General features: G+C 46.1%; 24 non-coding genes across 24 annotated transcripts; all 24 read right to left on the reverse strand.

Annotated features, from left to right (window-relative positions):
- Positions 1 to 666: 666 nt before the first annotated feature.
- Positions 667 to 739, reverse strand: TRNAK-UUU (transfer RNA lysine (anticodon UUU)). The gene has a single exon. It is a non-coding gene; the product is annotated as a tRNA-Lys (tRNA).
- Positions 740 to 1234: 495 nt separating this feature from the next.
- Positions 1235 to 1375, reverse strand: LOC130268071 (U4 spliceosomal RNA). The gene has a single exon (XR_008843440.1). It is a non-coding gene; the product is annotated as a U4 spliceosomal RNA (small nuclear RNA).
- A 954-nt stretch (positions 1376 to 2329) lies between these two features.
- On the reverse strand, positions 2330 to 2402 carry TRNAK-UUU (transfer RNA lysine (anticodon UUU)). Its single transcript has one exon. It is a non-coding gene; the product is annotated as a tRNA-Lys (tRNA).
- A 679-nt stretch (positions 2403 to 3081) lies between these two features.
- LOC130268008 (U4 spliceosomal RNA) lies at positions 3082 to 3222 on the reverse strand. Its single transcript, XR_008843382.1, has one exon. It is a non-coding gene; the product is annotated as a U4 spliceosomal RNA (small nuclear RNA).
- A 947-nt stretch (positions 3223 to 4169) lies between these two features.
- TRNAK-UUU (transfer RNA lysine (anticodon UUU)) lies at positions 4170 to 4242 on the reverse strand. The gene has a single exon. It is a non-coding gene; the product is annotated as a tRNA-Lys (tRNA).
- A 495-nt stretch (positions 4243 to 4737) lies between these two features.
- On the reverse strand, positions 4738 to 4878 carry LOC130268072 (U4 spliceosomal RNA). The gene has a single exon (XR_008843441.1). It is a non-coding gene; the product is annotated as a U4 spliceosomal RNA (small nuclear RNA).
- A 955-nt stretch (positions 4879 to 5833) lies between these two features.
- On the reverse strand, positions 5834 to 5906 carry TRNAK-UUU (transfer RNA lysine (anticodon UUU)). The gene has a single exon. It is a non-coding gene; the product is annotated as a tRNA-Lys (tRNA).
- Positions 5907 to 6584: 678 nt separating this feature from the next.
- LOC130268018 (U4 spliceosomal RNA) lies at positions 6585 to 6725 on the reverse strand. The gene has a single exon (XR_008843391.1). It is a non-coding gene; the product is annotated as a U4 spliceosomal RNA (small nuclear RNA).
- Positions 6726 to 7680: 955 nt separating this feature from the next.
- On the reverse strand, positions 7681 to 7753 carry TRNAK-UUU (transfer RNA lysine (anticodon UUU)). Its single transcript has one exon. It is a non-coding gene; the product is annotated as a tRNA-Lys (tRNA).
- Positions 7754 to 8432: 679 nt separating this feature from the next.
- On the reverse strand, positions 8433 to 8573 carry LOC130267987 (U4 spliceosomal RNA). Its single transcript, XR_008843362.1, has one exon. It is a non-coding gene; the product is annotated as a U4 spliceosomal RNA (small nuclear RNA).
- Positions 8574 to 9528: 955 nt separating this feature from the next.
- TRNAK-UUU (transfer RNA lysine (anticodon UUU)) lies at positions 9529 to 9601 on the reverse strand. The gene has a single exon. It is a non-coding gene; the product is annotated as a tRNA-Lys (tRNA).
- Positions 9602 to 10096: 495 nt separating this feature from the next.
- LOC130268020 (U4 spliceosomal RNA) lies at positions 10097 to 10237 on the reverse strand. The gene has a single exon (XR_008843392.1). It is a non-coding gene; the product is annotated as a U4 spliceosomal RNA (small nuclear RNA).
- A 1708-nt stretch (positions 10238 to 11945) lies between these two features.
- On the reverse strand, positions 11946 to 12086 carry LOC130267994 (U4 spliceosomal RNA). The gene has a single exon (XR_008843368.1). It is a non-coding gene; the product is annotated as a U4 spliceosomal RNA (small nuclear RNA).
- A 956-nt stretch (positions 12087 to 13042) lies between these two features.
- On the reverse strand, positions 13043 to 13115 carry TRNAK-UUU (transfer RNA lysine (anticodon UUU)). The gene has a single exon. It is a non-coding gene; the product is annotated as a tRNA-Lys (tRNA).
- A 679-nt stretch (positions 13116 to 13794) lies between these two features.
- LOC130268021 (U4 spliceosomal RNA) lies at positions 13795 to 13935 on the reverse strand. The gene has a single exon (XR_008843393.1). It is a non-coding gene; the product is annotated as a U4 spliceosomal RNA (small nuclear RNA).
- Positions 13936 to 14890: 955 nt separating this feature from the next.
- TRNAK-UUU (transfer RNA lysine (anticodon UUU)) lies at positions 14891 to 14963 on the reverse strand. The gene has a single exon. It is a non-coding gene; the product is annotated as a tRNA-Lys (tRNA).
- A 679-nt stretch (positions 14964 to 15642) lies between these two features.
- Positions 15643 to 15783, reverse strand: LOC130268056 (U4 spliceosomal RNA). The gene has a single exon (XR_008843426.1). It is a non-coding gene; the product is annotated as a U4 spliceosomal RNA (small nuclear RNA).
- Positions 15784 to 16710: 927 nt separating this feature from the next.
- TRNAK-UUU (transfer RNA lysine (anticodon UUU)) lies at positions 16711 to 16783 on the reverse strand. The gene has a single exon. It is a non-coding gene; the product is annotated as a tRNA-Lys (tRNA).
- Positions 16784 to 17462: 679 nt separating this feature from the next.
- On the reverse strand, positions 17463 to 17603 carry LOC130268022 (U4 spliceosomal RNA). The gene has a single exon (XR_008843394.1). It is a non-coding gene; the product is annotated as a U4 spliceosomal RNA (small nuclear RNA).
- Positions 17604 to 18558: 955 nt separating this feature from the next.
- Positions 18559 to 18631, reverse strand: TRNAK-UUU (transfer RNA lysine (anticodon UUU)). Its single transcript has one exon. It is a non-coding gene; the product is annotated as a tRNA-Lys (tRNA).
- Positions 18632 to 19310: 679 nt separating this feature from the next.
- Positions 19311 to 19451, reverse strand: LOC130268061 (U4 spliceosomal RNA). The gene has a single exon (XR_008843430.1). It is a non-coding gene; the product is annotated as a U4 spliceosomal RNA (small nuclear RNA).
- A 928-nt stretch (positions 19452 to 20379) lies between these two features.
- TRNAK-UUU (transfer RNA lysine (anticodon UUU)) lies at positions 20380 to 20452 on the reverse strand. The gene has a single exon. It is a non-coding gene; the product is annotated as a tRNA-Lys (tRNA).
- A 679-nt stretch (positions 20453 to 21131) lies between these two features.
- On the reverse strand, positions 21132 to 21272 carry LOC130268095 (U4 spliceosomal RNA). The gene has a single exon (XR_008843462.1). It is a non-coding gene; the product is annotated as a U4 spliceosomal RNA (small nuclear RNA).
- Positions 21273 to 22199: 927 nt separating this feature from the next.
- TRNAK-UUU (transfer RNA lysine (anticodon UUU)) lies at positions 22200 to 22272 on the reverse strand. Its single transcript has one exon. It is a non-coding gene; the product is annotated as a tRNA-Lys (tRNA).
- Positions 22273 to 22838: the final 566 nt, after the last annotated feature.

The following is a 22838-nucleotide window of genomic DNA, read 5'->3' on the forward strand; positions in this document are numbered from 1 at the left end:
AATGGACTACAGGTGACCATACATTTTCAATAACCGTCGGCCAAATGTTCATTTGCCCCACAGGTATCTCTCCCGACATCCCCATACATAGAAACATTGGGCACAGCCAAACGTTCATGTGTTCACTATGGAGGGGGGAGGGGTTAGCCACAGCCAGACATTATGGAAGGATTAACAATTGGGTCGTTACACAGAGGTAAACTACAGGGGATCCCTGTATCTGATTCTGGAATCTGTCACAGGGACTACTGAGTGCAGACTCAGCATTATTCTAACTCAGTGACTCACAGGTGATGTCTTCTCTGATCGAGAGTTGTCCTCTTTCCCTTTTCTTCTCTATCCATGCCAAATCCCAATGATGACTTCTCCCAAATGGGACTTGTCTCGGCAGAGTTTGCTGCCCCTGTGAAAGCCCTCTCACTATTAATGCCTCAACTGTGATCTCATTTCTCCTTCACGACACCCCTGCAAAGGAAAGCAGCGGTCGCTGGATGACTATGGCAGGACATGTCTAATCAAAACAACGGTCTATTCAGAACACAAGTGTGATAACTGCATGCCGACTTTGGCAACAATCTCACGTTTAAATCTGGGTCCATTATGTATTTTTTGGTCAATTAATATGTGACTTTATGTTATCATTGGTTTTCCTTTGATAAAACACATCGCCCGAACAGGGACTTGAACCCTGGACCCTCAGATTAAAAGTCTGATGCTCTACCGACTGAGCTATCCGGGCTCTGGGACATGTGGCTTTGCCCCGAGTCCATGCTTCGGCATGGATGCCGCCTTGTTGGCTCCCTGGTTAACACTTGCGTTTAGATGGATGCTAGGAGCATTGTTGGTCTTTCCTCATCTATGGCATTGGGAGACTTTGAAACCGGTCCTTTGCAGTTGCCTTTTGGCCCGGAGGCGAAGGGTATAGTTTGTTTGTGGGGGCCTCTCCGACTGTCCAACTTTACTGGTAGTATCACCTGCCAAAATCATGCATGGTGACACCACAACCTTTGTAAACCACCCTGTTTGCTCCCTGGTTGATACTTGGGTTGGCATTCTTCCAGAGCTATGGCTATGGGGGACTTTGGCTCAGAGGCGAAGGGTATGGTCTTTTTGGGAAGTGGGCCCTCTCCAACTGTCCGACTTTAATGGTAATATCACAGGCTAAGAACATGCATGGTGATGCCTCATCCTTAGTAAACCATTCCTTAATGCTGTTATTAACAACAAAAGTCAGTCTCCTGAGAGACTGTCAAAAATTGCCAGTTCTGACTATATTTCAAGTCATCACAGCAGGGTATTGGTAAAAGTTTTCAATCAGCAATAATCACGCCTCGGTAGACCCTCATGGGCTATGATACTGCCACTGCGCAAAGCTAAAGATCTACTGGTGAGGTGTAGAGAACCTTCTACAGTGTACTGATTAAGCCCGAGGAGACACCCGGCAGTCAGTAAGTGCAGAGCTTGGAATCCTGGGAGTGGATATGCTAATGGCTCATTTGTTTATTGTAGGTGGCTTGTTGCCCTGGGCAACAAGCCCAGTAATTCTATGAGTTTACTCACACATATATATCTTTATGTGCCTTTTGCTAGTTCGTTTTAAAGTATGCTCAATGTACCATTTGGTTCCCTGCAAAGGGCATCATCTTTATAGTAGTCAATGGACTACAGGTGACCATACATTTTCAATAACCGTCGGCCAAATGTTCATTTGCCCCACAGGTATCTCTCCCGACATCCCCATACATAGAAACATTGGGCACAGCCAAACGTTCATGTGTTCACTATGGAGGGGGGAGGGGTTAGCCACAGCCAGACATTATGGAAGGATTAACAATTGGGTCGTTACACAGAGGTAAACTACAGGGGATCCCTGTATCTGATTCTGGAATCTGTCACAGGGACTACTGAGTGCAGACTCAGCATTATTCTAACTCAGTGACTCACAGGTGATGTCTTCTCTGATCGAGAGTTGTCCTCTTTCCCTTTTCTTCTCTATCCATGCCAAATCCCAATGATGACTTCTCCCAAATGGGACTTGTCTCGGCAGAGTTTGCTGCCCCTGTGAAAGCCCTCTCACTATTAATGCCTCAACTGTGATCTCATTTCTCCTTCACGACACCCCTGCAAAGGCAAGCAGCGGTCGCTGGATGACTATGGCAGGACATGTCTAATCAAAACAACGGTCTATTCAGAACACAAGTGTAATCACGTGATAACTGCATGCCGACTTTGGCAACAATCTCACGTTTAAATCTGGGTCCATTATGTATTTTTTGGTCAATTAATATGTGACTTTATGTTATCATTGGTTTTCCTTTGATAAAACACATGCCCGAACAGGGACTTGAACCCTGGACCCTCAGATTAAAAGTCTGATGCTCTACCGACTGAGCTATCCGGGCTCTGGGACATGTGGCTTTGCCCCGAGTCCATGCTTCGGCATGGATGCCGCCTTGTTGGCTCCCTGGTTAACACTTGGGTTTAGATGGATGCTAGGAGCATTGTTGGTCTTTCCTCATCTATGGCATTGGGAGACTTTGAAACCGGTCCTTTGCAGTTGCCTTTTGGCCCGGAGGCGAAGGGTATAGTTTGTTTGTGGGGGCCTCTCCGACTGTCCAACTTTACTGGTAGTATCACCTGCCAAAATCATGCATGGTGACACCCCAACCTTTGTAAACCACCCTGTTTGCTCCCTGGTTGATACTTGGGTTGGCATCCTTCCAGAGCTATGGCTATGGGGGACTTTGGCTCAGAGGCGAAGGGTATGGTCTTTTTGGGAAGTGGGCCCTCTCCAACTGTCCGACTTTAATGGTAATATCACAGGCTAAAAACATGCATGGTGACGCCTCATCCTTAGTAAACCATTCCTGATTTCTGTTATTAGCAACATGAACTTGGGTTGGCATCCTTCCAGAGCTATGGGGGACTTTTGCTCAGAGGCGAAGGGTATGGTTTTTTTGGGAAGTGGGCCCTCTCCAACTGTCCGACTTTACTGGTAATATCACAGGCTAAGAACATGCATGGTGATGCCTCATCCTTAGTAAACCATTCCTGAATTCTGTTATTAACAACAAAAGTCAGTCTCCTGAGAGACTGTCAAAAATTGCCAGTTCTGACTATATTTCAAGTCATCACAGCGGGGTATTGGTAAAAGTTTTCAATCAGCAATAATCACGCCTCGGTAGAACCTCATGGGCTATGATACTGCCTCTGCACAAAACTAAAGATCTACTGGTGAGGTGTAGAGAACCTTCTACAGTGTACTGATTAAGCCCGAGGAGACACCCGGCAGTCAGTAAGTGCAGAGCTTGGAATCCTGGGAGTGGATATGCTAATGGCTCATTTGTTTATTGTAGGTAGCTTGTTGCCCTGGGCAACAAGCCCAGTAATTCTATGAGTTTACTCACACATATATATCTTTATGTGCCTTTTGCTAGTTCGTTTTAAAGTATGCTCAATTTACCATTTGGTTCCCTGCAAAGGGCATCATCTTTATAGTAGTCAATGGACTACAGGTGACCATACATTTTCAATAACCGTCGGCCAAATGTTCATTTGCCCCACAGGTATCTCTCCCGACATCCCCATACATAGAAACATTGGGCACAGCCAAACGTTCATGTGTTCACTATGGAGGGGGGAGGGGTTAGCCACAGCCAGACATTATGGAAGGATTAACAATTGGGTCGTTACACAGAGGTAAACTACAGGGGATCCCTGTATCTGATTCTGGAATCTGTCACAGGGACTACTGAGTGCAGACTCAGCATTATTCTAACTCAGTGACTCACAGGTGATGTCTTCTCTGATCGAGAGTTGTCCTCTTTCCCTTTTCTTCTCTATCCATGCCAAATCCCAATGATGACTTCTCCCAAATGGGACTTGTCTCGGCAGAGTTTGCTGCCCCTGTGAAAGCCCTCTCACTATTAATGCCTCAACTGTGATCTCATTTCTCCTTCACGACACCCCTGCAAAGGAAAGCAGCGGTCGCTGGATGACTATGGCAGGACATGTCTAATCAAAACAACGGTCTATTCAGAACACAAGTGTGATAACTGCATGCCGACTTTGGCAACAATCTCACGTTTAAATCTGGGTCCATTATGTATTTTTTGGTCAATTAATATGTGACTTTATGTTATCATTGGTTTTCCTTTGATAAAACACATCGCCCGAACAGGGACTTGAACCCTGGACCCTCAGATTAAAAGTCTGATGCTCTACCGACTGAGCTATCCGGGCTCTGGGACATGTGGCTTTGCCCCGAGTCCATGCTTCGGCATGGATGCCGCCTTGTTGGCTCCCTGGTTAACACTTGCGTTTAGATGGATGCTAGGAGCATTGTTGGTCTTTCCTCATCTATGGCATTGGGAGACTTTGAAACCGGTCCTTTGCAGTTGCCTTTTGGCCCGGAGGCGAAGGGTATAGTTTGTTTGTGGGGGCCTCTCCGACTGTCCAACTTTACTGGTAGTATCACCTGCCAAAATCATGCATGGTGACACCACAACCTTTGTAAACCACCCTGTTTGCTCCCTGGTTGATACTTGGGTTGGCATTCTTCCAGAGCTATGGCTATGGGGGACTTTGGCTCAGAGGCGAAGGGTATGGTCTTTTTGGGAAGTGGGCCCTCTCCAACTGTCCGACTTTAATGGTAATATCACAGGCTAAGAACATGCATGGTGATGCCTCATCCTTAGTAAACCATTCCTTAATGCTGTTATTAACAACAAAAGTCAGTCTCCTGAGAGACTGTCAAAAATTGCCAGTTCTGACTATATTTCAAGTCATCACAGCAGGGTATTGGTAAAAGTTTTCAATCAGCAATAATCACGCCTCGGTAGACCCTCATGGGCTATGATACTGCCACTGCGCAAAGCTAAAGATCTACTGGTGAGGTGTAGAGAACCTTCTACAGTGTACTGATTAAGCCCGAGGAGACACCCGGCAGTCAGTAAGTGCAGAGCTTGGAATCCTGGGAGTGGATATGCTAATGGCTCATTTGTTTATTGTAGGTGGCTTGTTGCCCTGGGCAACAAGCCCAGTAATTCTATGAGTTTACTCACACATATATATCTTTATGTGCCTTTTGCTAGTTCGTTTTAAAGTATGCTCAATGTACCATTTGGTTCCCTGCAAAGGGCATCATCTTTATAGTAGTCAATGGACTACAGGTGACCATACATTTTCAATAACCGTCGGCCAAATGTTCATTTGCCCCACAGGTATCTCTCCCGACATCCCCATACATAGAAACATTGGGCACAGCCAAACGTTCATGTGTTCACTATGGAGGGGGGAGGGGTTAGCCACAGCCAGACATTATGGAAGGATTAACAATTGGGTCGTTACACAGAGGTAAACTACAGGGGATCCCTGTATCTGATTCTGGAATCTGTCACAGGGACTACTGAGTGCAGACTCAGCATTATTCTAACTCAGTGACTCACAGGTGATGTCTTCTCTGATCGAGAGTTGTCCTCTTTCCCTTTTCTTCTCTATCCATGCCAAATCCCAATGATGACTTCTCCCAAATGGGACTTGTCTCGGCAGAGTTTGCTGCCCCTGTGAAAGCCCTCTCACTATTAATGCCTCAACTGTGATCTCATTTCTCCTTCACGACACCCCTGCAAAGGAAAGCAGCGGTCGCTGGATGACTATGGCAGGACATGTCTAATCAAAACAACGGTCTATTCAGAACACAAGTGTAATCACGTGATAACTGCATGCCGACTTTGGCAACAATCTCACGTTTAAATCTGGGTCCATTATGTATTTTTTGGTCAATTAATATGTGACTTTATGTTATCATTGGTTTTCCTTTGATAAAACACATTGCCCGAACAGGGACTTGAACCCTGGACCCTCAGATTAAAAGTCTGATGCTCTACCGACTGAGCTATCCGGGCTCTGGGACATGTGGCTTTGCCCCGAGTCCATGCTTCGGCATGGATGCCGCCTTGTTGGCTCCCTGGTTAACACTTCGGTTTAGATGGATGCTAGGAGCATTGTTGGTCTTTCCTCATCTATGGCATTGGGAGACTTTGAAACCGGTCCTTTGCAGTTGCCTTTTGGCCCGGAGGCGAAGGGTATAGTTTGTTTGTGGGGGCCTCTCCGACTGTCCAACTTTACTGGTAGTATCACCTGCCAAAATCATGCATGGTGACACCCCAACCTTTTAAACCACCCTGTTTGCTCCCTGGTTGATACTTGGGTTGGCATTCTTCCAGAGCTATGGCTATGGGGGACTTTGGCTCAGAGGCGAAGGGTATGGTCTTTTTGGGAAGTGGGCCCTCTCCAACTGTCCGACTTTAATGGTAATATCACAGGCTAAAAACATGCATGGTGACGCCTCATCCTTAGTAAACCATTCCTGATTTCTGTTATTAGCAACATGAACTTGGGTTGGCATCCTTCCAGAGCTATGGGGGACTTTGGCTCAGAGGCGAAGGGTATGGTTTTTTTGGGAAGTGGGCCCTCTCCAACTGTCCGACTTTACTGGTAATATCACAGGCTAAGAACATGCATGGTGATGCCTCATCCTTAGTAAACCATTCCTGAATTCTGTTATTAACAACAAAAGTCAGTCTCCTGAGAGACTGTCAAAAATTGCCAGTTCTGACTATATTTCAAGTCATCACAGCGGGGTATTGGTAAAAGTTTTCAATCAGCAATAATCACGCCTCGGTAGACCCTCATGGGCTATGATACTGCCACTGCGCAAAGCTAAAGATCTACTGGTGAGGTGTAGAGAACCTTCTACAGTGTACTGATTAAGCCCGAGGAGACACCCGGCAGTCAGTAAGTGCAGAGCTTGGAATCCTGGGAGTGGATATGCTAATGGCTCATTTGTTTATTGTAGGTGGCTTGTTGCCCTGGGCAACAAGCCCAGTAATTCTATGAGTTTACTCACACATATATATCTTTATGTGCCTTTTGCTAGTTCGTTTTAAAGTATGCTCAATGTACCATTTGGTTCCCTGCAAAGGGCATCATCTGTATAGTAGTCAATGGACTACAGGTGACCATACATTTTCAATAACCGTCGGCCAAATGTTCATTTGCCCCACAGGTATCTCTCCCGACATCCCCATACATAGAAACATTGGGCACAGCCAAACGTTCATGCGTTCACTATGGAGGGGGGAGGGGTTAGCCACAGCCAGACATTATGGAAGGATTAACAATTGGGTCGTTACACAGAGGTAAACTACAGGGGATCCCTGTATCTGATTCTGGAATCTGTCACAGGGACTACTGAGTGCAGACTCAGCATTATTCTAACTCAGTGACTCACAGGTGATGTCTTCTCTGATCGAGAGTTGTCCTCTTTCCCTTTTCTTCTCTATCCATGCCAAATCCCAATGATGACTTCTCCCAAATGGGACTTGTCTCGGCAGAGTTTGCTGCCCCTGTGAAAGCCCTCTCACTATTAATGCCTCAACTGTGATCTCATTTCTCCTTCACGACACCCCTGCAAAGGAAAGCAGCGGTCGCTGGATGACTATGGCAGGACATGTCTAATCAAAACAACGGTCTATTCAGAACACAAGTGTAATCACGTGATAACTGCATGCCGACTTTGGCAACAATCTCACGTTTAAATCTGGGTCCATTATGTATTTTTTGGTCAATTAATATGTGACTTTATGTTATCATTGGTTTTCCTTTGATAAAACACATCGCCCGAACAGGGACTTGAACCCTGGACCCTCAGATTAAAAGTCTGATGCTCTACCGACTGAGCTATCCGGGCTCTGGGACATGTGGCTTTGCCCCGAGTCCATGCTTCGGCATGGATGCCGCCATGTTGGCTCCCTGGTTAACACTTGGGTTTAGATGGATGCTAGAAGCATTGTTGGTCTTTCCTCATCTATGGCATTGGGAGACTTTGAAACCGGTCCTTTGCTGTTGCCTTTTGGCCCGGAGGCGAAGGGTATAGTTTGTTTGTGGGGGCCTCTCCGACTGTCCAACTTTACTGGTAGTATCACCTGCCAAAATCATGCATGGTGACACCCCAACCTTTGTAAACCACCCTGTTTGCTCCCTGGTTGATACTTGGGTTGGCATCCTTCCAGAGCTATGGCCATGGGGGACTTTGGCTCAGAGGCGAAGGGTATGGTCTTTTTGGGAAGTGGGCCCTCTCCAACTGTCCGACTTTAATGGTAATATCACAGGCTAAAAACATGCATGGTGACGCCTCATCCTTAGTAAACCATTCCTGATTTCTGTTATTAGCAACATGAACTTGGGTTGGCATCCTTCCAGAGCTATGGGGGACTTTGGCTCAGAGGTGAAGGGTATGTTTTTTTTGGGAAGTGGGCCCTCTCCAACTGTCCGACTTTACTGGTAATATCACAGGCTAAGAACATGCATGGTGATGCCTCATCCTTAGTAAACCATTCCTGAATTCTGTTATTAACAACAAAAGTCAGTCTCCTGAGAGACTGTCAAAAATTGCCAGTTCTGACTATATTTCAAGTCATCACAGCGGGGTATTGGTAAAAGTTTTCAATCAGCAATAATCACGCCTCGGTAGAACCTCATGGGCTATGATACTGCCACTGCACAAAGCTAAAGATCTACTGGTGAGGTGTAGAGAACCTTCTACAGTGTACTGATTAAGCCCGAGGAGACACCCGGCAGTCAGTAAGTGCAGAGCTTGGAATCCTGGGAGTGGATATGCTAATGGCTCATTTGTTTATTGTAGGTAGCTTGTTGCCCTGGGCAACAAGCCCAGTAATTCTATGAGTTTACTCACACATATATATCTTTATGTGCCTTTTGCTAGTTCGTTTTAAAGTATGCTCAATGTACCATTTTGTTCCCTGCAAAGGGCATCATCTTTATAGTAGTCAATGGACTACAGGTGACCATACATTTTCAATAACCGTCGGCCAAATGTTAATTTGCCCCACAGGTATCTCTCCCAACATCCCCATACATAGAAACATTGGGCACAGCCAAACGTTCATGTGTTCACTATGGAGGGGGGAGGGGTTAGCCACAGCCAGACATTATGGAAGGATTAACAATTGGGTCGTTACACAGAGGTAAACTACAGGGGATCCCTGTATCTGATTCTGGAATCTGTCACAGGGACTACTGAGTGCAGACTCAGCATTATTCTAACTCAGTGACTCACAGGTGATGTCTTCTCTGATCGAGAGTTGTCCTCTTTCCCTTTTCTTCTCTATCCATGCCAAATCCCAATGATGACTTCTCCCAAATGGGACTTGTCTCGGCAGAGTTTGCTGCCCCTGTGAAAGCCCTCTCACTATTAATGCCTCAACTGTGATCTCATTTCTCCTTCACGACACCCCTGCAAAGGAAAGCAGCGGTCGCTGGATGACTATGGCAGGACATGTCTAATCAAAACAACGGTCTATTCAGAACACAAGTGTAATCACGTGATAACTGCATGCCGACTTTGGCAACAATCTCACGTTTAAATCTGGGTCCATTATGTATTTTTTGGTCAATTAATATGTGACTTTATGTTATCATTGGTTTTCCTTTGATAAAACACATTGCCCGAACAGGGACTTGAACCCTGGACCCTCAGATTAAAAGTCTGATGCTCTACCGACTGAGCTATCCGGGCTCTGGGACATGTGGCTTTGCCCCGAGTCCATGCTTCGGCATGGATGCCGCCTTGTTGGCTCCCTGGTTAACACTTCGGTTTAGATGGATGCTAGGAGCATTGTTGGTCTTTCCTCATCTATGGCACTGGGAGACTTTGAAACCGGTCCTTTGCAGTTGCCTTTTGGCCCGGAGGCGAAGGGTATAGTTTGTTTGTGGGGGCCTCTCCGACTGTCCAACTTTACTGGTAGTATCACCTGCCAAAATCATGCATGGTTACACCCCAACCTTTGTAAACCACCCTGTTTGCTCCCTGGTTGATACTTGGGTTGGCATTCTTCCAGAGCTATGGCTATGGGGGACTTTGGCTCAGAGGCGAAGGGTATGGTTTTTTTGGGAAGTGGGCCCTCTCAAACTGTCCGACTTTACTGGTAATATCACAGGCTAAGAACATGCATGGTGATGCCTCATCCTTAGTAAACCATTCCTGAATTCTGTTATTAACAACAAAAGTCAGTCTCCTGAGAGACTGTCAAAAATTGCCAGTTCTGACTATATTTCAAGTCATCACAGCGGGGTATTGGTAAAAGTTTTCAATCAGCAATAATCACGCCTCGGTAGACCCTCATGGGCTATGATACTGCCACTGCGCAAAGCTAAAGATCTACTGGTGAGGTGTAGAGAACCTTCTACAGTGTACTGATTAAGCCCGAGGAGACACCCGGCAGTCAGTAAGTGCAGAGCTTGGAATCCTGGGAGTGGATATGCTAATGGCTCATTTGTTTATTGTAGGTGGCTTGTTGCCCTGGGCAACAAGCCCAGTAATTCTATGAGTTTACTCACACATATATATCTTTATGTGCCTTTTGCTAGTTCGTTTTAAAGTATGCTCAATGTACCATTTGGTTCCCTGCAAAGGGCATCATCTTTATAGTAGTCAATGGACTACAGGTGACCATACATTTTCAATAACCGTCGGCCAAATGTTCATTTGCCCCACAGGTATCTCTCCCGACATCCCCATACATAGAAACATTGGGCACAGCCAAACGTTCATGTGTTCACTATGGAGGGGGGAGGGGTTAGCTACAGCCAGACATTATGGAAGGATTAACAATTGGGTCGTTACACAGAGGTAAACTACAGGGGATCCCTGTATCTGATTCTGGAATCTGTCACAGGGACTACTGAGTGCAGACTCAGCATTATTCTAACTCAGTGACTCACAGGTGATGTCTTCTCTGATCGAGAGTTGTCCTCTTTCCCTTTTCTTCTCTATCCATGCCAAATCCCAATGATGACTTCTCCCAAATGGGACTTGTCTCGGCAGAGTTTGCTGCCCCTGTGAAAGCCCTCTCACTATTAATGCCTCAACTGTGATCTCATTTCTCCTTCACGACACCCCTGCAAAGGAAAGCAGCGGTCGCTGGATGACTATGGCAGGACATGTCTAATCAAAACAACGGTCTATTCAGAACACAAGTGTAATCACGTGATAACTGCATGCCGACTTTGGCAACAATCTCACGTTTAAATCTGGGTCCATTATGTATTTTTTGGTCAATTAATATGTGACTTTATGTTATCATTGGTTTTCCTTTGATAAAACACATCGCCCGAACAGGGACTTGAACCCTGGACCCTCAGATTAAATGTCTGATGCTCTACCGACTGAGCTATCCGGGCTCTGGGACATGTGGCTTTGCCCCGAGTCCATGCTTCGGCATGGATGCCGCCTTGTTGGCTCCCTGGTTAACACTTGGGTTTAGATGGATGCTAGGAGCATTGTTGGTCTTTCCTCATCTATGGCATTGGGAGACTTTGAAACCGGTCCTTTGCAGTTGCCTTTTGGCCCGGAGGCGAAGGGTATAGTTTGTTTGTGGGGGCCTCTCCGACTGTCCAACTTTACTGGTAGTATCACCTGCCAAAATCATGCATGGTGACACCCCAACCTTTGTAAACCACCCTGTTTGCTCCCTGGTTGATACTTGGGTTGGCATCCTTCCAGAGCTATGGCTATGGGGGACTTTGGCTCAGAGGCGAAGGGTATGGTCTTTTTGGGAAGTGGGCCCTCTCCAACTGTCCGACTTTAATGGTAATATCACAGGCTAAAAACATGCATGGTGACGCCTCATCCTTAGTAAACCATTCCTGATTTCTGTTATTAGCAACATGAACTTGGGTTGGCATCCTTCCAGAGCTATGGGGGACTTTGGCTCAGAGGCGAAGGGTATGGTTTTTTTTGGGAAGTGGGCCCTCTCCAACTGTCCGACTTTACTGGTAATATCACAGGCTAAGAACATGCATGGTGATGCCTCATCCTTAGTAAACCATTCCTGAATTCTGTTATTAACAACAAAAGTCAGTCTCCTGAGAGACTGTCAAAAATTGCCAGTTCTGACTATATTTCAAGTCATCACAGCGGGGTATTGGTAAAAGTTTTCAATCAGCAATAATCACGCCTCGGTAGAACCTCATGGGCTATGATACTGCCACTGCGCAAAGCTAAAGATCTACTGGTGAGGTGTAGAGAACCTTCTACAGTGTACTGATTAAGCCCGAGGAGACACCCGGCAGTCAGTAAGTGCAGAGCTTGGAATCCTGGGAGTGGATATGCTAATGGCTCATTTGTTTATTGTAGGTGGCTTGTTGCCCTGGGCAACAAGCCCAGTAATTCTATGAGTTTACTCACACATATATATCTTTATGTGCCTTTTGCTAGTTCGTTTTAAAGTATGCTCAATGTACCATTTGGTTCCCTGCAAAGGGCATCATCTTTATAGTAGTCAATGGACTACAGGTGACCATACATTTTCAATAACCGTCGGCCAAATGTTCATTTGCCCCACAGGTATCTATTCCCGACATCCCCATACATAGAAACATTGGGCACAGCCAAACGTTCATGTGTTCACTATGGAGGGGGGAGGGGTTAGCCACAGCCAGACATTATGGAAGGATTAACAATTGGGTCGTTACACAGAGGTAAACTACAGGGGATCCCTGTATCTGATTCTGGAATCTGTCACAGGGACTACTGAGTGCAGACTCAGCATTATTCTAACTCAGTGACTCACAGGTGATGTCTTCTCTGATCGAGAGTTGTCCTCTTTCCCTTTTCTTCTCTATCCATGCCAAATCCCAATGATGACTTCTCCCAAATGGGACTTGTCTCGGCAGAGTTTGCTGCCCCTGTGAAAGCCCTCTCACTATTAATGCCTCAACTGTGATCTCATTTCTCCTTCACGACACCCCTGCAAAGGAAAGCAGCGGTCGCTGGATGACTATGGCAGGACATGTCTAATCAAAACAACGGTCTATTCAGAACACAAGTGTAATCACGTGATAACTGCATGCCGACTTTGGCAACAATCTCACGTTTAAATCTGGGTCCATTATGTATTTTTTGGTCAATTAATATGTGACTTTATGTTATCATTGGTTTTCCTTTGATAAAACACATCGCCCGAACAGGGACTTGAACCCTGGACCCTCAGATTAAAAGTCTGATGCTCTACCGACTGAGCTATCCGGGCTCTGGGACATGTGGCTTTGCCCCGAGTCCATGCTTCGGCATGGATGCCGCCATGTTGGCTCCCTGGTTAACACTTGGGTTTAGATGGATGCTAGAAGCATTGTTGGTCTTTCCTCATCTATGGCATTGGGAGACTTTGAAACCGGTCCTTTGCTGTTGCCTTTTGGCCCGGAGGCGAAGGGTATAGTTTGTTTGTGGGGGCCTCTCCGACTGTCCAACTTTACTGGTAGTATCACCTGCCAAAATCATGCATGGTGACACCCCAACCTTTGTAAACCACCCTGTTTGCTCCCTGGTTGATACTTGGGTTGGCATCCTTCCAGAGCTATGGCCATGGGGGACTTTGGCTCAGAGGCGAAGGGTATGGTCTTTTTGGGAAGTGGGCCCTCTCCAACTGTCCGACTTTAATGGTAATATCACAGGCTAAAAACATGCATGGTGACGCCTCATCCTTAGTAAACCATTCCTGATTTCTGTTATTAGCAACATGAACTTGGGTTGGCATCCTTCCAGAGCTATGGGGGACTTTGGCTCAGAGGTGAAGGGTATGTTTTTTTTGGGAAGTGGGCCCTCTCCAACTGTCCGACTTTACTGGTAATATCACAGGCTAAGAACATGCATGGTGATGCCTCATCCTTAGTAAACCATTCCTGAATTCTGTTATTAACAACAAAAGTCAGTCTCCTGAGAGACTGTCAAAAATTGCCAGTTCTGACTATATTTCAAGTCATCACAGCGGGGTATTGGTAAAAGTTTTCAATCAGCAATAATCACGCCTCGGTAGACCCTCATGGGCTATGATACTGCCACTGCGCAAAGCTAAAGATCTACTGGTGAGGTATAGAGAACCTTCTACAGTGTACTGATTAAGCCCGAGGAGACACCCGGCAGTCAGTAAGTGCAGAGCTTGGAATCCTGGGAGTGGATATGCTAATGGATCATTTGATTATTGTAGGTGGCTTGTTGCCCTGGGCAACAAGCCCAGTAATTCTATGAGTTTACTCACACATATATATCTTTATGTGCCTTTTGCTAGTTCGTTTTAAAGTATGCTCAATGTACCATTTGGTTCCCTGCAAAGGGCATCATCTTTATAGTAGTCAATGGACTACAGGTGACCATACATTTTCAATAACCGTCGGCCAAATGTTCATTTGCCCCACAGGTATCTCTCCCGACATCCCCATACATAGAAACATTGGGCACAGCCAAACGTTCATGTGTTCACTATGGAGGGGGGAGGGGTTAGCCACAGCCAGACATTATGGAAGGATTAACAATTGGGTCGTTACACAGAGGTAAACTACAGGGGATCCCTGTATCTGATTCTGGAATCTGTCACAGGGACTACTGAGTGCAGACTCAGCATTATTCTAACTCAGTGACTCACAGGTGATGTCTTCTCTGATCGAGAGTTGTCCTCTTTCCCTTTTCTTCTCTATCCATGCCAAATCCCAATGATGACTTCTCCCAAATGGGACTTGTCTCGGCAGAGTTTGCTGCCCCTGTGAAAGCCCTCTCACTATTAATGCCTCAACTGTGATCTCATTTCTCCTTCACGACACCCCTGCAAAGGAAAGCAGCGGTCGCTGGATGACTATGGCAGGACATGTCTAATCAAAACAACGGTCTATTCAGAACACAAGTGTAATCACGTGATAACTGCATGCCGACTTTGGCAACAATCTCACGTTTAAATCTGGGTCCATTATGTATTTTTTGGTCAATTAATATGTGACTTTATGTTATCATTGGTTTTCCTTTGATAAAACACATCGCCCGAACAGGGACTTGAACCCTGGACCCTCAGATTAAAAGTCTGATGCTCTACCGACTGAGCTATCCGGGCTCTGGGACATGTGGCTTTGCCCCGAGTCCATGCTTCGGCATGGATGCCGCCTTGTTGGCTCCCTGGTTAACACTTGGGTTTAGATGGATGCTAGGAGCATTGTTGGTCTTTCCTCATCTATGGCATTGGGAGACTTTGAAACCGGTCCTTTGCAGTTGCCTTTTGGCCCGGAGGCGAAGGGTATAGTTTGTTTGTGGGGGCCTCTCCGACTGTCCAACTTTACTGGTAGTATCACCTGCCAAAATCATGCATGGTGACACCCCAACCTTTGTAAACCACCCTGTTTGCTCCCTGGTTGATACTTGGGTTGGCATCCTTCCAGAGCTATGGCTATGGGGGACTTTGGCTCAGAGGCGAAGGGTATGGTCTTTTTGGGAAGTGGGCCCTCTCCAACTGTCCGACTTTAATGGTAATATCACAGGCTAAAAACATGCATGGTGACGCCTCATCCTTAGTAAACCATTCCTGATTTCTGTTATTAGCAACATGAACTTGGGTTGGCATCCTTCCAGAGCTATGGGGGACTTTGGCTCAGAGGCGAAGGGTATGGTTTTTTTGGGAAGTGGGCCCTCTCCAACTGTCCGACTTTACTGGTAATATCACAGGCTAAGAACATGCATGGTGATGCCTCATCCTTAGTAAACCATTCCTGAATTCTGTTATTAACAACAAAAGTCAGTCTCCTGAGAGACTGTCAAAAATTGCCAGTTCTGACTATATTTCAAGTCATCACAGCAGGGTATTGGTAAAAGTTTTCAATCAGCAATAATCACACCTCGGTAGAACCTCATGGGCTATGATACTGCCACTGCGCAAAGCTAAAGATCTACTGGTGAGGTGTAGAGAACCTTCTACAGTGTACTGATTAAGCCCGAGGAGACACCCGGCAGTCAGTAAGTGCAGAGCTTGGAATCCTGGGAGTGGATATGCTAATGGATCATTTGATTATTGTAGGTGGCTTGTTGCCCTGGGCAACAAGCCCAGTAATTCTATGAGTTTACTCACACATATATATCTTTATGTGCCTTTTGCTAGTTCGTTTTAAAGTATGCTCAATGTACCATTTGGTTCCCTGCAAAGGGCATCATCTTTATAGTAGTCAATGGACTACAGGTGACCATACATTTTCAATAACCGTCGGCCAAATGTTCATTTGCCCCACAGGTATCTCTCTCGACATCCCCATACATAGAAACATTGGGCACAGGGGGGAGGGGTTAGCCACAGCCAGACATTATGGAAGGATTAACAATTGGGTCGTTACACAGAGGTAAACTACAGGGGATCCCTGTATCTGATTCTGGAATCTGTCACAGGGACTACTGAGTGCAGACTCAGCATTATTCTAACTCAGTGACTCACAGGTGATGTCTTCTCTGATCGAGAGTTGTCCTCTTTCCCTTTTCTTCTCTATCCATGCCAAATCCCAATGATGACTTCTCCCAAATGGGACTTGTCTCGGCAGAGTTTGCTGCCCCTGTGAAAGCCCTCTCACTATTAATGCCTCAACTGTGATCTCATTTCTCCTTCACGACACCCCTGCAAAGGCAAGCAGCGGTCGCTGGATGACTATGGCAGGACATGTCTAATCAAAACAACGGTCTATTCAGAACACAAGTGTAATCACGTGATAACTGCATGCCGACTTTGGCAACAATCTCACGTTTAAATCTGGGTCCATTATGTATTTTTTGGTCAATTAATATGTGACTTTATGTTATCATTGGTTTTCCTTTGATAAAACACATGCCCGAACAGGGACTTGAACCCTGGCCCCTCAGATTAAAAGTCTGATGCTCTACCGACTGAGCTATCCGGGCTCTGGGACATGTGGCTTTGCCCCGAGTCCATGCTTCGGCATGGATGCCGCCTTGTTGGCTCCCTGGTTAACATTTGGGTTTAGATGGATGCTAGGAGCATTGTTGGTCTTTCCTCATCTATGGCATTGGGAGACTTTGAAACCGGTCCTTTGCAGTTGCCTTTTGGCCCGGAGGCGAAGGGTATAGTTTGTTTGTGGGGGCCTCTCCGACTGTCCAACTTTACTGGTAGTATCACCTGCCAAAATCATGCATGGTGACACCCCAACCTTTGTAAACCACCCTGTTTGCTCCCTGGTTGATACTTGGGTTGGCATTCTTCCAGAGCTATGGCTATGGGGGACTTTGGCTCAGAGGCGAAGGGTATGGTCTTTTTGGGAAGTGGGCCCTCTCCAACTGTCCGACTTTAATGGTAATATCACAGGCTAAAAACATGCATGGTGACGCCTCATCCTTAGTAAACCATTCCTGATTTCTGTTATTAGCAACATGAACTTGGGTTGGCATCCTTCCAGAGCTATGGGGGACTTTGGCTCAGAGGCGAAGGGTATGGTTTTTTTGGGAAGTGGGCCCTCTCCAACTGTCCGACTTTACTGGTAATATCACAGGCTAAGAACATGCATGGTGATGCCTCATCCTTAGTAAACCATTCCTGAATTCTGTTATTAACAACAAAAGTCAGTCTCCTGAGAGACTGTCAAAAATTGCCAGTTCTGACTATATTTCAAGTCATCACAGCGGGGTATTGGTAAAAGTTTTCAATCAGCAATAATCACGCCTCGGTAGACCCTCATGGGCTATGATACTGCCACTGCGCAAAGCTAAAGATCTACTGGTGAGGTGTAGAGAACCTTCTACAGTGTACTGATTAAGCCCGAGGAGACACCCGGCAGTCAGTAAGTGCAGAGCTTGGAATCCTGGGAGTGGATATGCTAATGGCTCATTTGTTTATTGTAGGTGGCTTGTTGCCCTGGGCAACAAGCCCAGTAATTCTATGAGTTTACTCACACATATATATCTTTATGTGCCTTTTGCTAGTTCGTTTTAAAGTATGCTCAATGTACCATTTGGTTCCCTGCAAAGGGCATCATCTTTATAGTAGTCAATGGACTACAGGTGACCATACATTTTCAATAACCGTCGGCCAAATGTTCATTTGCCCCACAGGTATCTCTCCCGACATCCCCATACATAGAAACATTGGGCACAGCCAAACGTTCATGTGTTCACTATGGAGGGGGGAGGGGTTAGCCACAGCCAGACATTATGGAAGGATTAACAATTGGGTCGTTACACAGAGGTAAACTACAGGGGATCCCTGTATCTGATTCTGGAATCTGTCACAGGGACTACTGAGTGCAGACTCAGCATTATTCTAACTCAGTGACTCACAGGTGATGTCTTCTCTGATCGAGAGTTGTCCTCTTTCCCTTTTCTTCTCTATCCATGCCAAATCCCAATGATGACTTCTCCCAAATGGGCCTTGTCTCGGCAGAGTTTGCTGCCCCTGTGAAAGCCCTCTCACTATTAATGCCTCAACTGTGATCTCATTTCTCCTTCACGACACCCCTGCAAAGGAAAGCAGCGGTCGCTGGATGACTATGGCAGGACATGTCTAATCAAAACAACGGTCTATTCAGAACACAAGTGTAATCACGTGATAACTGCATGCCGACTTTGGCAACAATCTCACGTTTAAATCTGGGTCCATTATGTATTTTTTGGTCAATTAATATGTGACTTTATGTTATCATTGGTTTTCCTTTGATAAAACACATCGCCCGAACAGGGACTTGAACCCTGGACCCTCAGATTAAAAGTCTGATGCTCTACCGACTGAGCTATCCGGGCTCTGGGACATGTGGCTTTGCCCCGAGTCCATGCTTCGGCATGGATGCCGCCATGTTGGCTCCCTGGTTAACACTTGGGTTTAGATGGATGCTAGAAGCATTGTTGGTCTTTCCTCATCTATGGCATTGGGAGACTTTGAAACCGGTCCTTTGCTGTTGCCTTTTGGCCCGGAGGCGAAGGGTATAGTTTGTTTGTGGGGGCCTCTCCGACTGTCCAACTTTACTGGTAGTATCACCTGCCAAAATCATGCATGGTGACACCCCAACCTTTGTAAACCACCCTGTTTGCTCCCTGGTTGATACTTGGGTTGGCATCCTTCCAGAGCTATGGCCATGGGGGACTTTGGCTCAGAGGCGAAGGGTATGGTCTTTTTGGGAAGTGGGCCCTCTCCAACTGTCCGACTTTAATGGTAATATCACAGGCTAAAAACATGCATGGTGACGCCTCATCCTTAGTAAACCATTCCTGATTTCTGTTATTAGCAACATGAACTTGGGTTGGCATCCTTCCAGAGCTATGGGGGACTTTGGCTCAGAGGTGAAGGGTATGTTTTTTTTGGGAAGTGGGCCCTCTCCAACTGTCCGACTTTACTGGTAATATCACAGGCTAAGAACATGCATGGTGATGCCTCATCCTTAGTAAACCATTCCTGAATTCTGTTATTAACAACAAAAGTCAGTCTCCTGAGAGATTGTCAAAAATTGCCAGTTCTGACTATATTTCAAGTCATCACAGCGGGGTATTGGTAAAAGTTTTCAATCAGCAATAATCACACCTCGGTAGACCCTCATGGGCTATGATACTGCCACTGCGCAAAGCTAAAGATCTACTGGTGAGGTATAGAGAACCTTCTACAGTGTACTGATTAAGCCCGAGGAGACACCCGGCAGTCAGTAAGTGCAGAGCTTGGAATCCTGGGAGTGGATATGCTAATGGATCATTTGATTATTGTAGGTGGCTTGTTGCCCTGGGCAACAAGCCCAGTAATTCTATGAGTTTACTCACACATATATATCTTTATGTGCCTTTTGCTAGTTCGTTTTAAAGTATGCTCAATGTACCATTTGGTTCCCTGCAAAGGGCATCATCTTTATAGTAGTCAATGGACTACAGGTGACCATACATTTTCAATAACCGTCGGCCAAATGTTCATTTGCCCCACAGGTATCTCTCCCGACATCCCCATACATAGAAACATTGGGCACAGGGGGGAGGGGTTAGCCACAGCCAGACATTATGGAAGGATTAACAATTGGGTCGTTACACAGAGGTAAACTACAGGGGATCCCTGTATCTGATTCTGGAATCTGTCACAGGGACTACTGAGTGCAGACTCAGCATTATTCTAACTCAGTGACTCACAGGTGATGTCTTCTCTGATCGAGAGTTGTCCTCTTTCCCTTTTCTTCTCTATCCATGCCAAATCCCAATGATGACTTCTCCCAAATGGGACTTGTCTCGGCAGAGTTTGCTGCCCCTGTGAAAGCCCTCTCACTATTAATGCCTCAACTGTGATCTCATTTCTCCTTCACGACACCCCTGCAAAGGAAAGCAGCGGTCGCTGGATGACTATGGCAGGACATGTCTAATCAAAACAACGGTCTATTCAGAACACAAGTGTAATCACGTGATAACTGCATGCCGACTTTGGCAACAATCTCACGTTTAAATCTGGGTCCATTATGTATTTTTTGGTCAATTAATATGTGACTTTATGTTATCATTGGTTTTCCTTTGATAAAACACATCGCCCGAACAGGGACTTGAACCCTGGACCCTCAGATTAAAAGTCTGATGCTCTACCGACTGAGCTATCCGGGCTCTGGGACATGTGGCTTTGCCCCGAGTCCATGCTTCGGCATGGATGCCGCCATGTTGGCTCCCTGGTTAACACTTGGGTTTAGATGGATGCTAGAAGCATTGTTGGTCTTTCCTCATCTATGGCATTGGGAGACTTTGAAACCGGTCCTTTGCTGTTGCCTTTTGGCCCGGAGGCGAAGGGTATAGTTTGTTTGTGGGGGCCTCTCCGACTGTCCAACTTTACTGGTAGTATCACCTGCCAAAATCATGCATGGTGACACCCCAACCTTTGTAAACCACCCTGTTTGCTCCCTGGTTGATACTTGGGTTGGCATCCTTCCAGAGCTATGGCCATGGGGGACTTTGGCTCAGAGGCGAAGGGTATGGTCTTTTTGGGAAGTGGGCCCTCTCCAACTGTCCGACTTTAATGGTAATATCACAGGCTAAAAACATGCATGGTGACGCCTCATCCTTAGTAAACCATTCCTGATTTCTGTTATTAGCAACATGAACTTGGGTTGGCATCCTTCCAGAGCTATGGGGGACTTTGGCTCAGAGGTGAAGGGTATGTTTTTTTTGGGAAGTGGGCCCTCTCCAACTGTCCGACTTTACTGGTAATATCACAGGCTAAGAACATGCATGGTGATGCCTCATCCTTAGTAAACCATTCCTGAATTCTGTTATTAACAACAAAAGTCAGTCTCCTGAGAGATTGTCAAAAATTGCCAGTTCTGACTATATTTCAAGTCATCACAGCGGGGTATTGATAAAAGTTTTCAATCAGCAATAATCACACCTCGGTAGACCCTCATGGGCTATGATACTGCCACTGCGCAAAGCTAAAGATCTACTGGTGAGGTATAGAGAACCTTCTACAGTGTACTGATTAAGCCCGAGGAGACACCCGGCAGTCAGTAAGTGCAGAGCTTGGAATCCTGGGAGTGGATATGCTAATGGATCATTTGATTATTGTAGGTGGCTTGTTGCCCTGGGCAACAAGCCCAGTAATTCTATGAGTTTACTCACACATATATATCTTTATGTGCCTTTTGCTAGTTCGTTTTAAAGTATGCTCAATGTACCATTTGGTTCCCTGCAAAGGGCATCATCTTTATAGTAGTCAATGGACTACAGGTGACCATACATTTTCAATAACCGTCGGCCAAATGTTCATTTGCCCCACAGGTATCTCTCCCGACATCCCCATACATAGAAACATTGGGCACAGGGGGGAGGGGTTAGCCACAGCCAGACATTATGGAAGGATTAACAATTGGGTCGTTACACAGAGGTAAACTACAGGGGATCCCTGTATCTGATTCTGGAATCTGTCACAGGGACTACTGAGTGCAGACTCAGCATTATTCTAACTCAGTGACTCACAGGTGATGTCTTCTCTGATCGAGAGTTGTCCTCTTTCCCTTTTCTTCTCTATCCATGCCAAATCCCAATGATGACTTCTCCCAAATGGGACTTGTCTCGGCAGAGTTTGCTGCCCCTGTGAAAGCCCTCTCACTATTAATGCCTCAACTGTGATCTCATTTCTCCTTCACGACACCCCTGCAAAGGCAAGCAGCGGTCGCTGGATGACTATGGCAGGACATGTCTAATCAAAACAACGGTCTATTCAGAACACAAGTGTAATCACGTGATAACTGCATGCCGACTTTGGCAACAATCTCACGTTTAAATCTGGGTCCATTATGTATTTTTTGGTCAATTAATATGTGACTTTATGTTATCATTGGTTTTCCTTTGATAAAACACATGCCCGAACAGGGACTTGAACCCTGGACCCTCAGATTAAAAGTCTGATGCTCTACCGACTGAGCTATCCGGGCTCTGGGACATGTGGCTTTGCCCCGAGTCCATGCTTCGGCATGGATGCCGCCTTGTTGGCTCCCTGGTTAACACTTGGGTTTAGATGGATGCTAGGAGCATTGTTGGTCTTTCCTCATCTATGGCATTGGGAGACTTTGAAACCGGTCCTTTGCAGTTGCCTTTTGGCCCGGAGGCGAAGGGTATAGTTTGTTTGTGGGGGCCTCTCCGACTGTCCAACTTTACTGGTAGTATCACCTGCCAAAATCATGCATGGTGACACCCCAACCTTTGTAAACCACCCTGTTTGCTCCCTGGTTGATACTTGGGTTGGCATTCTTCCAGAGCTATGGCTATGGGGGACTTTGGCTCAGAGGCGAAGGGTATGGTCTTTTTGGGAAGTGGGCCCTCTCCAACTGTCCGACTTTAATGGTAATATCACAGGCTAAAAACATGCATGGTGACGCCTCATCCTTAGTAAACCATTCCTGATTTCTGTTATTAGCAACATGAACTTGGGTTGGCATCCTTCCAGAGCTATGGGGGACTTTGGCTCAGAGGCGAAGGGTATGGTTTTTTTGGGAAGTGG

This window comes from Hyla sarda, chromosome 4, assembly GCF_029499605.1.
Source record: "Hyla sarda isolate aHylSar1 chromosome 4, aHylSar1.hap1, whole genome shotgun sequence".
NCBI classification, from domain to species: domain Eukaryota; kingdom Metazoa; phylum Chordata; class Amphibia; order Anura; family Hylidae; genus Hyla; species Hyla sarda.